We start from the raw sequence: 16713 nt of genomic DNA, 5'->3' as shown, positions 1-16713 counted from the left end.
ATTATTGTGAGTGATTGTCTTATTCAGTTGTTTTGTTTGGTTGTCGAATAAAGTTAGTTACTCTTTGCCTATAGAATCAGCTGGATTGTCATATCTGTGTGTTCTCATGTGTCGTTTACACATGCTTTAAGGTCCTATTTGAGCATTACAATATTCCTTGTTGCAATAATATGATGCGTAGTATTATATGCTTCTGTGTGATGTGATTGATATGCCACGTGATAAGAAATATTGGTAGTATGCGATAATATGTTCATGGATATAGAATCTTATTGGAGGAATGGGTGATCTTGTGTTTTGTTTTACCATGTGAAGTGATACGATGCATATTGTTGATAAACATGCATATGCCCATATTGTGGCTATTGACCCCAAAAGCGGTCAATTGTTCAAAGCAGTCGATTGTATTGATGCATGTATCACTGAGTATGGTATCTGTAGAGAACATGATCTCCAAAGGATTATAGGAGAGGGCCTGTATGATCAAGACCAGGTAACCGACTAGAGTGGTAGATTCTCTATGAGGATGTACATTATCCACGAACGAGTAGCCGCAAAAATGGTGAACTTTTGTAAGGAAGTGTATGGTCCAAGACCAGGTATACCATATAGGGCGAGATTCTTTGTGAGGTTATACATTTCCCAGACCAGGTGACCCGACTAGAGTGGTAGATTTTCTGTGAGGATGTACACTGTCCACGAACAGGTAGCTGCAAAGACGGTGAACTCCTATGAGGAAGTGTATGGTCTAAGATCAGGTATACCATCTAGAGCAGTGATCAAGACCAGGTGACCCGGCTAGAGTGGTAGAATCTCTATGAGGAGGTATATTGTCCAAGAGCGGGTAGCCGTAAAGACGGTGAACTCCTGTGAGGAAGTGTGTTGTCCAAGACCAGATATACCCTCTAGGGCGGTATTTCCTTGTGAGATCGTATATTTCCTGAACCGAACGATCCGACATGGAACTTGTATTTTTGCTTACCATAAAAAGTTATGGTGAGATGTGATGATCTTCTGAGATTGTTTGAAATAGCCGGTTATAAATCTATAGTTTTGGCTTTCTGTTTTAGCATGATATTATGTTGAACTCAGATGAGAGAATCAGATCTATATTGGATTTTAGATCATGCTTTGGATCTTCTATGGAAGGGTGGGCTTTTCTGTGAAAGTATGACACCTTAAGTGAGTCATAACCGGTGACAGTTGGCCGCGTAAGGCCTTGAGAGATGGGAATAGATTAAAGTGATTCAGGATAAAGTGTTTGTTAGAAGTAGTGAGAGCGACAAACGATGACATGATAATGATTAGATGCACAGACCTTGTTCTAGGAACGAGAAGAAGTTTGTTGCGTGGTAGTTCACAGCTTACGATCAAATGAATCATCATGCTGCGTTTGACAGTTGCATTACTTACTTGCTTTGAACTGCTTACCGCTTACACTGCTTACCTGTTTGCACTGCTTACCCGCTTACATTGGTTACATGTTTAATTGCATATCTGCTTTAAACTGCTTAGCATACTAAATTAAATGTACTTAATTCGGTTTTCTATAGTTTCTCTTGTGCACCTACTAGTTTTTCGCGAAACTAACTCATTCTATGGGTACAAGTGATGATTAGGTACACCACGGGCAATGGCGCAATGACAAGATGGGTTCAAGACTTCTTCTTCGTGCTCTTAACTCGCGTCCTAGAAGTTTTGGATTTGTAACGGATTTTCCTTAGGATATCCGAATTTTGTGAGTTTTGGTTCTTTTAGCTAACGTGCCTAAAGTTGTCAGCTTGCCTTCTGAATTAACAAAAGAATAGTCTTTCGCTGATTTTATGAACAAACTCTGGAGGAAAGAGATTTTTTTTAGTCTCTTGCCTGTTTTCTGAAAGGTTCGCAAGTATGAAATTTTCGGGAGTTACATTGGGCCACGCCCAGACCCAATTGGCGTCACCTACTTAAAAAATATTTTTTTAATATTTATCGTATTTATAAAGTACTTAGCAAAAAATTTAGAATTTTAGAATTTTAAAATTATGAACACACACAATATTACAGTATTGATGGCTATGCGTATGAAGTTGTGATTTGTCGAACATCTGAAGGTATGAACCCCAAACCATGAGGACGACCAATATGCCGATAGGAAACAACAGTGTTGAGAAACTATGTTTTGATGATACATAATAAATATGATATGTTGTCATGATGCATATATATGATACATGATAAATACATGATATGCTTTTATGCGATATGATAAATACATGATATGCTTTCATGCGATATGATAAATATGATATGCTTTCATATATGAAACTGAATATGTTATATTATGACTGGATATGATGTGTCATATATTTAACAAGTATTTGATGCAAGGTTATGTCCCCTAAGAAGAATGGAGACAACCTGATCAAGTGCAACCATTTGATGCAATCATACTACTCTGAAGAAAAAGCTTAATGGGCCATACATTCAGAAAGATTATCCAAGAAGATCGGCTACTTCAAGATGAAGACTTTTTTTCTTCTTTAGAGTCATATGTAACAGGACCTTCAGAAGCATGCATATTTCATATTAGATTATATGCTTTAAAATCATACAAGCCATTTATTTACAAAAAGTTAAGCTTTCATAAAAGGATACGTTATGTATATTGTAGCATTTCAAAAACACCTTTTTGAAACAAATCATTGTACTTCCTACAAGCATTTATGAAAAAGACATTTAGACAAGATATAATTGCTCATGAATTCAAAAGCATTAATTGTACTTTCTACAAGCATTTATGAAAAAGACAACTTGAAAAGATATAAAAGCTCATGATTTCAAAAGCTTTTATGAAAGAAAAAGACAAAATGTATTAACTCATAATACACAATCGTTCATCTTGAATTGACGATTTGAGAAAACAAATATTATTTTAGACACAACTACTTATTGTTTAAACAAGACAATTAAGTTAGGAAATGCCCATTCATTTATTTAATACTAAAATCCACACTCAAGAATGTCGACTTATATTAAAACTCATCATTCTTCTTGTAAGCATTAAATGGCACTTCAAAAAAGCATTTGAGAAATGACCATTTATAAAATAAAGTACTTAACAAACATTTATTGTACTTACATACATTTAACCAAAGAAGTGACGACTTGTAAGAAAACTATTAATGTACTACAAATCATTAAATTGAGTAAAGACAAATTACATTATAAATTACACTTCAACGTTCAATGTACTACAAAGCATTTATTTTGAGAAAAGACCCATTACAAATTAAAACTCATTTTTAATTACAACATATAGTGTACCTCAAATATTATATTTATGGAATGATGGTTTTTTGAAAAAATAATATAGTACACATCATTTCACACACTCTTTCATAAAAAGTTATTTTGAGATGACCTGACACCTCACATCTCAAAAGGACAATTATTTCAAAAAGCAACGACTGTTTTTAAGACCTATATATATATATATATATATATACAAACAAAATAATACTTCAAGAGACACATGTAAGCTTTCAAAGAGAAAAACTCCTACTCGATACACTGAAAAAGAGCTTAGAAAAAGAAAGAGAAAAGAAAGAGAAAAAGACAAGAAAATCTCTCTGACAAAAGAATCAACTATGTGCGAAAAAGAAAAGAACATTCTGTTCCTCTGAGAGATTATTCTATCAATTTTTAAAAGAGAGAACATTCTGAGAATCTTCATACGTGCATTCATACTCTGCATATCATTCTGAAGGTTCTTTAGGAAAGTGTTGTAACTTTCTGTTATATACTGTATCCCTTCTCTGTTGAGAGAAGTAGACCTTTGTGAAAGAGAGTGTTATCCCTTCTCTGTTGAGAGAAGTAGACCTCTGTGAAAGAGAGTGTTATCCCTTCTCTGTTGAGAGAAGTAGACCTCTGTGAAAGAGAGTGTTTCCCTTCTTTGTTTTGAGAAGTAGACCTCTGAAGAAGAGGGTGATTTCCTTCTATGTTGAGAGAAGTAGACCTCTGAGGAAGACGGTGTTGTACTATTTATCCCGTAACACAGATTTTATAGTGAAAGACTCAAGTGTTTTACTTGGGGACTGGATGTAGGTCAGTAACTCGATCGAACCAATATAAATCCTGTGTTTTATTGTGTTGTGCCTTATTGTCTTTAATTTTTATTTTATCGATCTGTATCATATTTCACTATTCACCCCCACCTCTAGTGGAATTTCATTTGGTATCAGAGCAGGTTTTGCTGGTTTCGACATAACAAGTTTTCCAGCACAAATGACATCAACCTCTTATGCTCGTGACATCGAAGGTCAACACGCATCTCGCCCTCCTTTCTTCAATGGCACCAACTATGGATATTGGAAATGAAGAATAGCCATATTCCTAAAATCTATAGACTTTGCTGTATGGAAAATTGTTGAATGTTCATACACATCCCCATCTTTAGACTATAGTTTATGGTCTGGTGAAGAAAAGAAGATGGCAAACCTAAATGCAAAAGTTATGAATGCTTTGTATTGCGTCATTGATCAAAATGAATTTAACAGAATATCAGTCTGTGAATCTGCATATGATATTAAGCATTCTCTTGAGGTTATCCATGAAGGAACTAACAGAGTAAAAGAAACTAAGATCTCATCTCTAGTTCGAAAATATGAGTTATTCAAAATGAATAAAGATGAGTCCATCACAGAGATGTTTACCAGATTCACCAACATCACCAATGATCTTAAATCTCTGGGAGAAACCTATTCCCAAACCGATTTGGTGAAAAAGATCTTGAGATCACTTACAACTGACTGGGAGAAAAAGACCACAGCTATTAAAGAAGCCCAAGATCTATCCAAGCTTACTCTGGATGACTTAATAGGCAATCTCATGGGCTATGAAGTCCATATGAAAGAAAGAAGGGAAAAGGAACAACCTACAAAGAAAAATCTAGCCTTCCCAGCCATTTCTAAGAATGAGAACTCAGAAAAGAAATCTGAAATTACGCTGCTTACTCAGAAATTTCAGCGATTTATGAGAAAAAATAGGCTATCAAATAAGCACAAGGAAAAGAAAGACTCTAAGGAAGATATCATGTGCTATCAATACAATAAGTCAGGTCACGTAAGACGTGACTGTCCTTTTCTAAAAAGAAAATCCAAAATCGAGGAACCAAAGAAAAGGTTCTTCAAGAAAAAGGCTCTACATGCTCAATGGGATGATTCAGAACCATCCACCAGTGAAGAGTCAAGTGACGATGAAGCCGAAACTGCAAATATGTGCTTCATGGCAGAAGAAAGGTCTGTAAGTGAATCTTCTGATTTTTCTTTTGAAGAACTTCTAAATGCATTTCAAGAACTTTTTAAAGAATCTAGGAAATTGATTCTCAAAAACAAAATTTTAAAACCCGAGAATTTAGAGCTTTCCCAGAAAAATGAAAAACTCAGTATTGAAAATTCTGAGTTGAAAAAGAAAAATTTTATTCTTACTTCTGAAATCAGTTCTACTAGTTCCAAGACTAAAAATCTTCAAGTAGAAATTTCAGAATTAAAAAGCAAAATTGAAAACCTTATGAAAACGGTTTTCAAGTTTACCAAAGGGAAAGAGAACCTGGACAAACTCCTATCCTCTCAAAAATTCTTTTTTTACAAGAATGGTATTGGTTACTCTCATCTAAATAGACCTTCTTGTATGAATCAAAAGACTGCATTTGTCAAAGGTTCTGCTGAACCTAAGCAGGAGTGTTACAACCTCAATTTTAATACCATGTACTCCTCTAAGTCTATAGACAAACCCAAGTCAAAATGGATATGGGTTCCAAAGTCTAACAAAAAGGGACCCGATCGAGTACCAAAAAGAAGTTTTACTTGATCTATTGCAGGCACTGAAAAAAAAAGAACAGATGGATACTAGACAGTGGATGTTCAAAGCATATGACAGGACATTCGGATCTTTTTGTTGTTCTTCATCATAAAGAAGGAGGAACTGTCACCTTTGGAGATAACAACAAAGGATTAATAATTGGGATTGACAACATTGGTAACATCGATAAACCTCTTATTAAAGACGTTCTCATTGTTAAAGGTTTAAAACATAACCTCCTAAGTATAAGTCAAATGTGTGACACAGGATATAATGTTAGCTTCAAACATGATGCATGCCTTATAGCAGACACCAACGAAAATATTATTTTGAAAGGTATAAGAAAAAAAATTATATATGAATTACACCTAGAGAATATTACTGAACACTGTCGTATAACTAATAATGACTCTCAAAATTTATGGCATATGAGAATGGGACATGTTAACTCTAAATATATGTCTAAATTAGCTAAAAATAACTTGGTACGTGGGTTACCTAAAATATCATTTAAAAATGACTATTTTTGTGATGCTTGTCCATTAGGAAAACTGTCAAAATCATCTTTCAAATCAAAAAATATTGTGTCAAGTAAAAGACCTTTAGAGCTTCTCCACCTGGATCTTTTTGGTCCTTCTACGGTAGCTAGTCTTAATCATAATAAATATGCTTTTGCCATTGTTGATGATTACTCAAGATTCACTTGGGTAATATTTTTGAAAAATAAAAGTGATACGTTTTGTGAATTTGAAATTTTATGTAAAAAGTTATAAAATGAAAAATTTTCTACAATTGTTAAAATTCGTAGTGACCATGAAGGAGAATTTGATAATGATCTTTTTGTAAATTTTTATAACTTGCATGGGATCTCTCATAACTTTGCCTTTCCTAGAGTTGCACCTCAAAATGGTGTAGTAGAAAGAAAGAATAGAACCCTTCAAGAATCTGTTAGAACTATGCTCCAACATAATAATCTTGCTAAATATTTTTGGGCTGAAACTGTTAACACTGCATGTTATATCTCAAATAGAGTTCTTATCAGGCCCTTATTAAATAAAACTCCCTATGAACTATTCTATGACCGAACTCCGAGAATAGACTACTTCAAAGTCTTTGGTTGTAAATGCTTTATCCTAAACACAAAAGATAGCCTTGATAAATTTGATGTTAAATCTGTTGAAGGCATATTCTTAGGATATTCAAGTCATAGTAAAGCATACAGAGTTTTTAATAAGAGTACTAATGCTATTGAAGAATCTATGCATGTCAGTTTTTATGAATCTGTTGATCAATCTGTTCATAAGTAGACTAACGATGATGGTCTTGAAAGTACAAGTTTTTTCTTAGATAACACAGCTAAATCTAATGAAGATGATCATTAAAGAACATTTGCTGAAATCAGAGATCATCCTCAAAAGCAGATTTTGGGAGACCTGACCAAGGGGGTTCAAACAAGAGCTCAGCTGGAACGTATTGCAAATATGGTTTTCATTTCTCAACTTGAACCTAAGAAGATTGATGGAGCCATCATTGACGAGTTTTGGATGCTAGCCATGACTGAAGAACTTAACCACTTTCAAAGAAATGATGTGTGGGATCTTGTACCAAAACCAAAAGATCATCAAATCATTGGGACAAGATGGATCTTCAGAAACAAGCTGGATGAATCAGGTAATGTTATAAGAAACAAGGCAAAGCTAGTGTCTCAAGGATACAATCAGGAGGAAGGTATTGATTTTGATGAAACATTTGCTCTTGTTGCTAGACTTGAATCTATAAGAATGTTTTTGGCATATGCATGCTATATGGATTTCAAACTATACCAAATGGATGTTAAAAGTGCTTTTCTAAATAGTTTTATAAATGAAGAAGTTTATGTAAAACAACCTCCAAGTTTTGAAAATGAATAATTTCCTGATCATGTTTTTAAACTAAAGTGTGCTTTATATGGTTTAAAACAAGCACCTCGTGCTTGGTATGATAGACTTAAAACTTTTCTATTAAAAACCGGATTTTCTGTAGGCAAAGCAGACTCAACTTTATTTGTAAAAATAGTGGATGATCATACCTTAATCGTTCAAATATATGTGGACGATATCATCTTTGGATCTACTAACAATGGTCTCTGTGAAGACTCTTCTAAGTCCATGCAGAAAGAATTTGAAATGAGTATGATGGGAGAACTCACCTACTTTCTTGGACTGCATATTAAGCAAACCAATAATGGAGTCTTCATCAATCAGTCTAAATATGCTCATGAACTTCTGAAGAGGTTCAACATGAACTCAACTGCTTCAAAGAATACCCCTATGAGCACAACCAATGTATTGGATAAAGATGAAGATGGTAAGACTGTGGATACAAAGTTATTCAGAGGTATGATAGGATCACTACTATATTTAACTGCTAGTCGTCCATATATCATGTTCAGTGTTTGCCTGTGTGCTAGATTTCAATCAAATCCAAAGGAATCACATCTTAAAGCTGTAAAAAGAATAATGAGATATCTAAAAGGAATAATTGATTTTGGGTTATTTTATTCAAAATCATCTACATTTAATTTAATCTCATACAGTGATGCTGATTTTGTTGGTAGTAAATCTGACAGAAAAAGCATAAGTGGAACATGTCATATGCTAGGGCACTCACTAGTTTCTTGATTCAGTAAGAAACAAAATTGCGTATCATTATCAACTACTGAAGCTGAATATATTGTTGCAAGCCTAGCATGTACACAAGTCATCTGATGAAACAAACATTAAAAGACTTTGGTTTAAATTTTGAAAACACAACTATTTTGTGTGATAATACAAGTGCAATCAATTTATCTAAAAATCTTATTTTTCACTCACGTACAAAGCACATTTAAATTCGACACCACTTTTTAAGAGAACAAGTTTTAAACAACATAATCAAACTTGAATTTATACCACTAATCAACAATTAGCAGATATTTTCACTAAACCTTTAAAAATGAAGACTTTATACGAATTAGAAGAGAATTAGGAATATGTAAACTAAGTGACTTATAATTAATCACACTTATTTGTATTGTTACTTAGATAAAACTTTGCAATATCTTATGATTTTTTATCATTTATATATATTTTTAATCTGACTCTTTCTTGTCTATTCTTATTCTTTTTATCTATCATTCATGTATTATTATCACTTTTTTATCTCTCGAATTTTTTTTCTTTTCTTGTGTCATCATCTCTCTTACCACTATTCAAAGTCAAAGTGAGTCATTCTCATATTCACGTACATTCATAAAAACCATAAGTTTTTAAATACAAAACAAATACTTTATGTCACTCATTTCTTTCAAAAATGTCATATCTTTCAAAGTACACATCACATGATAACCTATCTCCTTTCACGCCTATCCATAAAAACCGCTTTTACATTAAATAAGCTATCTTAACATTCTCTCATGTCACTCATCTCACAACTCTCTCTTGTTTTTTTTCCAAAGCCTTCCTTACGAAAATTGAGTCTATCTCCTTTAAATTAAATCAAATATTTTGACCCATGATATACCAACTTGTTGTTTGTTTTATTAGGCCATTATTAAACTCTCTATTTCACACTATCCTATCACTTTATATCATTCATAACATTCATCTCTTATCACAATATTTTTTTTCTCATTCCAAGACTCTTTATGTTACATCACCTCTATAATCGGATTCTTCAAAATCCGTGGGTCATTATTTACATCGTGCAATACACTTCTTTGTTTCTATTCATCCCTTCTATCTTGTCCATCCTTATCACACATAAAAAGCTTGTTCCAAAGAGCACACCATTCTCAAACCATGACTACTCTCTCAATTCAATGGACTCTCCTATATCCAGTTTTTCTTATAATAAAGAATAATTTTCGAAACTATGTTTTTTTTGTCATCTAACATAATATAATAAATTCTCATTCACACACTCTTCCAAGGAGTGATTTGATCTCTCATTCACGAGTGCCTTAAGATATACTATTCACTCTCCATAAATAGACATTCACTAATAATGCACCCAGCTAAAATCCAAATTTTATTCACTTCAATTGTCATTCACAAAGCATCAAGTTGTTATTAAAATAAATTTCATCCTTCTATTTAATAAACTGATTCACTCTTCATGAATTCATCACCTATTCGAAAACTTCTATCAACTTACATCCTCTCCAAGTTCATTTCGTATTTTCTCAAGTTACTCGCCATGACCTCCTCTTCCAAATCCTTCTCTGATGATGTCAACATGATTGAATCTTCAGAACTGAGATATCCAAATCTCATTCACCACTATAACTACATAAGCTCACTTCCCATCCAAACAGGTAGGTTAGTCCACTTCGAAGACTTCACCTCCTTTGATCTTGAAACTTCCCTACAAGACTTTATCCGAATTTTAGGATCATCAAACACTGCATCATATTATCCCAATCTCCTTTGACATTCAATCCTTAGGGTGCATTCTGAACCTTCCATCCTATGGCATCGATCTCCCAAACATAGTACCTATCGATCGTACTTTGTTTAAAAAGGTATTTCACTCCACACGATCCACCCACTTTCCGTGGCATGTGAGCAATCTGAAACCTCATACTCAGCTTCTGTCACAAATCCTACCGCACAATGTCTTTCCCAAACAACCGTCAAAGGGATTCGTGCCAAACAAAATCTCTCTTTTAATCTATGCGATTTTTTGTTCCTTCCCCATCAACTGGTCGAGCATCATTTTTAACAACATGATTAATTTTCGTATCTTTCGTTCACTTCCATTTAGATGTTTTAGCACTCCCATTCTTCAATACTTCAATGTGCCACTTCACAACGACGTCGTCTGCTATTCTACACATGCGTTTGATGATACCTACTTCTCCGAAGAAGGGTCACCCCCACAACATACTGACGACGAAGGCTCTGGTGAGGCAGATTCTGCTCCGACATCTAAACTTGATATATTCTCTGCTCTCGTAGATGTCCAGAACACACAGGATCTCCTGCTGAAGAATCAAGCCTCTCTGCAGCAAGCCTTTCACTCACTGAAGATTGGCCAAGATGCTCTCCTTCACAAATTTCATCCCTCGTCTGATTTCGAATGAACTATATTTTTTTTGGTCTGTAATATTAACTTTCCTACTCTGATACCTCCTTTTTGTCAATGACAAAAGGGGAGAAAAACCTATCTCTCCTATGTAGGAGAAATTTGATTTTTTGAACTTAAACTTTTACTTATGTTTTTTTATATACTATCGTCTTATGCATTTTTTTCATATATTATCATATTCAAATTATCATTATGCATATGACTTATTGACAGTGGGAGCATATATTGTCATCATAAAAAAGGAGGAGAATGTTGAGAAACTATGTTTTGATGATACATAATAAATATGATATGTTGTCATGATGCATATATATGATACATGATAAATACATGATATGCTTTCATGCGATATGATAAATATGATATGCTTTCATATATGAAACTGAATATGTTATATTGTGACTGGATATGATGTGTCATATATTTAACAAGTATTTGATGCAAGGTTATGTCACCTAAGAAGAATGGAGACAACCTGATCAAGTGCAACCATTTGATGCAATCATACTACTCTAAAGAAAAAGCTTGATGGGCCATACATTCAGAAAGATTATCCAAGAAGATCGGCTACTTCAAGATAAAGACTTTTCTTCTCCTTTAGAGTCATATGTAACAGAACCTTCAGAAGCATGCATATTTCAGATTAGATTATATGCTTTAAAATCATACAAGCCATTTATTTACAAAAAGTTAAGCTTTCATAAAAGGATACGTTATGTATATTGTAGCATTTCAAAAACACCTTTTTGAAACAAATCATTGTACTTCCTACAAGCATTTATGAAAAAGACATTTAGACAAGATATAATTGCTCATAAATTCAAAAGCATTAATTGTACTTTCTACAAGCATTTATGAAAAAGACAACTTGAAAAGATATAAAAGCTCATGATTTCAAAAGCTTTTATGAAAGAAAAAGACAAAATGTATTAACTCATAATACACAATCGTTCATCTTGAATTGACGATTTGAGAAAACAAATATTATTTTAGACACAACTACTTATTGTTTAAACAAGACAATTAAGTTAGGAAATGACCATTTATTTATTTAATACTAAAATCCACACTCAAGAATGTCGACTTATATTTAAAGTCATCATTCTTCTTGTAAGCATTAAATGGCACTTCAAAAAAGCATTTGAGAAATGACTATTTATAAAATAAAGTACTTAACAAACATTTATTGTACTTACATACATTTAACCAAAGAAGTGACGACTTGTAAGAAAACTATTAATGTACTACAAATCATTAAATTGAGTAAAGACAAATTACATTATAAATTACACTTCAACGTTCAATGTACTACAAAGCATTTATTTTGAGAAAAGACCTATTACAAAGTAAAACTCATTTTTAATTACAACATATAGTGTACCTCAAATATTATATCTATGGAATGACGGCATTTTGAAATAATAATATAGTACACATCATTTCACACACTCTTTCATAAAAAGTTGTTTTGAGATGACCTGACACCTCATATCTCAAAAGGACAATTATTTTTAAAAGCAACGACTGTTTTTAAGACCTATATATATATATATATATATATATATATATATATATATATACAAACAAAATAATACTTCAAGAGACACATGTAAGCTTTCAAAGAGAAAAACTCCTACTCGATACACTGAAAAAGAGCTTAGAAAAAAAAAGAGAAAAAGACAAGAAAAGCTCTTTGACAAAAGAATCAACTGTGTGTGAAAAAGAAAAGAACATTCCGTTCCTTTGAGAGATTATTCTACCTATTTTCAAAAGATAGAACATTCTGAGAATCTTTATACGTGCATTCATACTCTGCATATCATTCTGAAGGTTCTTTAGGAAAGTATTGTAACTTTCTGTTATCTACTGTATCCCTTCTCTGTTGAGAGAAGTAGACCTCTGTGAAAGAGGGTGTTATCCCTTCTCTGTTGAGAGAAGTAGACCTCTGAGGAATAAGGTGATTTCCTTCTCTGTTGAGAGAAGTAGACTTCTGAGGAAGAGGGCGTTGTACTATTTATCCTGTAAAATGGATTTTATAGTGAAAGACTCAAGTGTTTTACTTGGGAACTGGATGTAGGTCAGTAACTCAACTGAACTAGTATAAATCCTGTGTTTTATTGTGTTGTGCTTTATTGTATTTAATTTTTATTTTATCGATCTGTATCGTATTTCACTATTCACCCCCCCCCCCCCTCTAGTGAAATTTCAAACAGGAAGACAAATGGTGGCGGTGGCAGTGACGACAAGATAAGCGGGAGGACCAAAAGAGATGATGTGAGACAAGAGAGCACCAGCAGGGACTCCACGCTGAAGTAACCCGCACCTGCCAATGACTGTCAGCCGTTCGCGCTACATGAAGCTGAAGCTGACCCAACTACTTTCCTTTGGTTTTCTCTCCCCCCAACCCTCTCCTTCTTCTTGGACCACCACCACTGCTGCCGCTACTCATCACGTTTCTGCCTTCAAACCCATTTTTTAAACATCCTTCCAGTAGCTATTTTAGCGACTTATGGATGGAAACCCTTTCGCTAGCTGCATTTCATGAAATAATGATCCCCAATAACAAGTGTCCTTTTGCTGTTTTTAATGAAATAATCCCCAATAAGAACCCTTCACACAAGCAGAAACCCAGAATTGGAGAACCGTCCTCACAACCCAAGCTCAGTCAAACGCAACCAAAACAAGAAAAAAAACCAAGTGCAGAAGTAAAAACAAATCGACCGAAACCCACAGACCACTTTACCCACGCTCCCCATGATTATCCAATATTTCTCACAGTAACGAGATTAAAAGACCTACTAGACCACACTAGTCTAAATGGCCCCCACAAAATATTCATCTCTTAAAAAGTTGCGCAGCGGAATAAACACTACTCAAAGAAAGATTTGAGAAGAAAACAAGTACACACAACACATGGAGACACGATTTACGTGGTTTGGCCGCCAAAAGTCTATGTTCATGGGCGGCGGAAGAGAAGAGATTTTCAATATGTCAAAAAAAAAAAAAAGAGATTACAAAAATGTGGACGATGCCCAATCTCCCAAAAAAATATTACATAAAAAAGAAAACCCTCAAAAGAGTATTTATAAGACCATTTTACAAACGGATTTGGATCCAGATCGAGTCCATACTTTCAAAAATTTCCTCAATATGGTTTTCTACAAGTGACATGTATCGAAGTTGTGACATGAAGTTCAAAGGCACATCTCAACACCACCACCGATCAGATTGAGCTTAATATTTATCCTCTTTAAAAACAAAAAAATAAATAAATAAATAAAAAGCGAAGAGAAGATAAAACCTATAAGAAGGATAGCAATATTACTTCCGCCTTCCAATCACACGACCCAACGAATTGAACGGCAAAAGTCAGAAAAAGGGTTCACAATGCCTAGCGATAGCAATCTTTTCTGACGGGTAAGAAGAACGCAAAAATTTTCCAATCCCAACCTGGTAAAAAAAAAAACGGATCAGTTCATTGCATTCGGCAGGGAAGTGGGAGTTACTTTTCAGATACTGCCAACAAGACAACATCAGTAAATTGAGGTGGAGATTGTGTGCTCTTCAACTTCTACTATCTCTATACCCGATAACCCAGAACCATCAACGACGCTAAGCTACAAACCAAGCCAAAAAAACAAAACCAAACCTTGATCAGGGAAAAAAGGTCGCAAAAGTCTTTGGCGTGGCCACTATAAACTTCCGTTCCGTCCGCTGCGTGATGGTCATATAAGATGTGTACCTCCTTTTACCCTTAATCTCTGGTAGCATGATGACAAAAAACACATACTAACTAGAAGCCTAGGAGAAATCAACGTGTCTAACAAAGAATGGGAAGGTCTAATTACCACCAAAATCTAGATGAGGAGGGATAGGGATGGCAGTGGACCGGGGGAAAGCGGGGCCCCACCCCGCCTCGCCCCGTTTGGACCGGGGATGAAGGGTATGAAACGGGGATGGAGGCGGGGACGAAGGTTAAAATCCATCCCCGTCCGGGGGTGGAGGCGGGGATGGACGTGCACTTTTCCCGTCCCCGCCTCATCCCCGCCCCGACCACTTTTCCCCGCAATATCCCCGCCCCGCCCCGCCTCATCCCCGTTTGAACCGGGGATAGAGGACATGAAACGGGGATGAAGGCGGGGGTGGAGGATAAAATCCATCCTCGCCAGGGAGGCGGGGCGGGGGTGGAGGATAAAATCTTGAGGCGGGGCGGGGGTGGAGACCTTGTCCCCCGCCCCACTGCCATCCACTACAAGAAAATTGTTAATTAGCGACGGATTTTTCCCGTCGCTACTTAGCGACAGATTAGCTAGAGATAGAATCTGTCGCTAATTTGCGACGGATTAGCGAAGAAATGACTTTTATCGCTAATCTGTCGCTACTTAGCGACGGATTAGCGACTGCATGTTTTTGTCGCTACTTTTGATTACAAGAACACCATTTTAGCGACGGATTTAGAGAGGGAACTCTGTCGTCGCTAATCCGTCGCTTATTAGCGACGGATTAGCGACAGTATATATTTCGTCGCGGTTTTTGTATTTTGATTTAGCGACGGTTTAGCGACGGAATGTTTCTGTCGCTAAGCCGTCGCTAAATATCGCGTAAATCCCTAATCCCATCCCTCTTTCTCTTTTCCCTGTTTCTCTGTATTGCTCCCTCCCGCCCGTCGGCTCTCGCCACCGTCCGGCCACCGCCGCTCGCCAGCCGCCGCTCCCCGTCCACCGCTCGCCAGCCGGCGCTCGCCAGCTGCCGCTCCCCGTCAACCTCCCGCCACCGTCCGGCGAAGCGCAGGTAATATTCTTCTTCTTCTTCTTCTAAACGCAGGGGGTACGCCCCTTCCCTGCCGGAAACGGAGGGGGTTTAACCCCCTGCCGTGCTTTCCGGCAGGGGGGGTCGACCCCCTGCGTTTCCGGCAAGGGGGGTCGACCCCCTGCCTATGGCGGTGCCGCACTGCCGGCCTCCAGCCCGATCCGGAGGAGGAGGTTCACCTGTTGTGCATCTTCAACGCGCGGTCCCGGTACATTCCGCCGCTGCCGCAGGGGTACTACGGCAATGCCTGATAGTAATCCCGGCAGCTGTCTCGATAGCGGCGAAGCTCTGTGCGAACCCACTAGGTTATGCGGTGGAGCTCGTGAAGAAGGCCAAGGAGGAGGTGACAGACGAGTACATGAGGTCAGTGGCGGACCTCATGGTGCTCAAGGGCCGGCCTAACATCACGGTGGTCCGCACCTTCGTGGTCTCGGACATCAGGCATGCCGGGTTCAGCGAGCTGGACCTCGGCTGGGGAATGCCGGTGTACGGCGGTCCAGCCAAGGGCAGTGACGGCCCAATCCCCGGCTTGGTTAGCTTCTACGTCAACTCCAAGAATAACGAAGGGGGAGAAGGGATGGTGATCCCGATTTCCTTGCCTGCTCCAGCTATGAAGATCTTTGAACGGGAGCTCAAAAAGATGTTGTACGGACCCGCCCCGGATCAAAAGTCCACAGAACCTGTTTTTATCTTATCTGCTTTGTGAATAAAGATCAATTCATTGCCAAACAAATTTGTTATGAGATACCTACGTTGCCTATGTGATCTGTTTTGAAAAGAATTTTTGTTATGGATACCTATGCTGCCCATGTGATCTCTTTTTAAAAAAAATTTGTTATGAGATACCTACGTTGCATATGTGATCTGTTTTGAAAAGAATTTTTGTTATGGATACCTATGCTGCCCATGTGATCTCTTTTTAAAAAAAAAAAAAGTTATTATGTGATCCCTATGTTG

General features: G+C 36.5%; 1 pseudogene; it reads left to right on the top strand.

Moving 5' to 3' along the window:
• Positions 1-15883: 15883 nt before the first annotated feature.
• LOC149840875 (benzyl alcohol O-benzoyltransferase pseudogene) lies at positions 15884-16462 on the top strand (annotated as a pseudogene).
• The last annotated feature ends 251 nt before the right edge of the window (positions 16463-16713 follow it).

This window comes from Nuphar pumila, chromosome 4 (assembly GCF_984573655.1).
Source record: "Nuphar pumila chromosome 4, dmNupPumi1.hap1.1, whole genome shotgun sequence".
NCBI lineage: Eukaryota > Viridiplantae > Streptophyta > Magnoliopsida > Nymphaeales > Nymphaeaceae > Nuphar > Nuphar pumila.
Note: the sequence above shows the minus strand (reverse complement) of the source record. Positions and strands in the feature narration are given on the sequence as shown.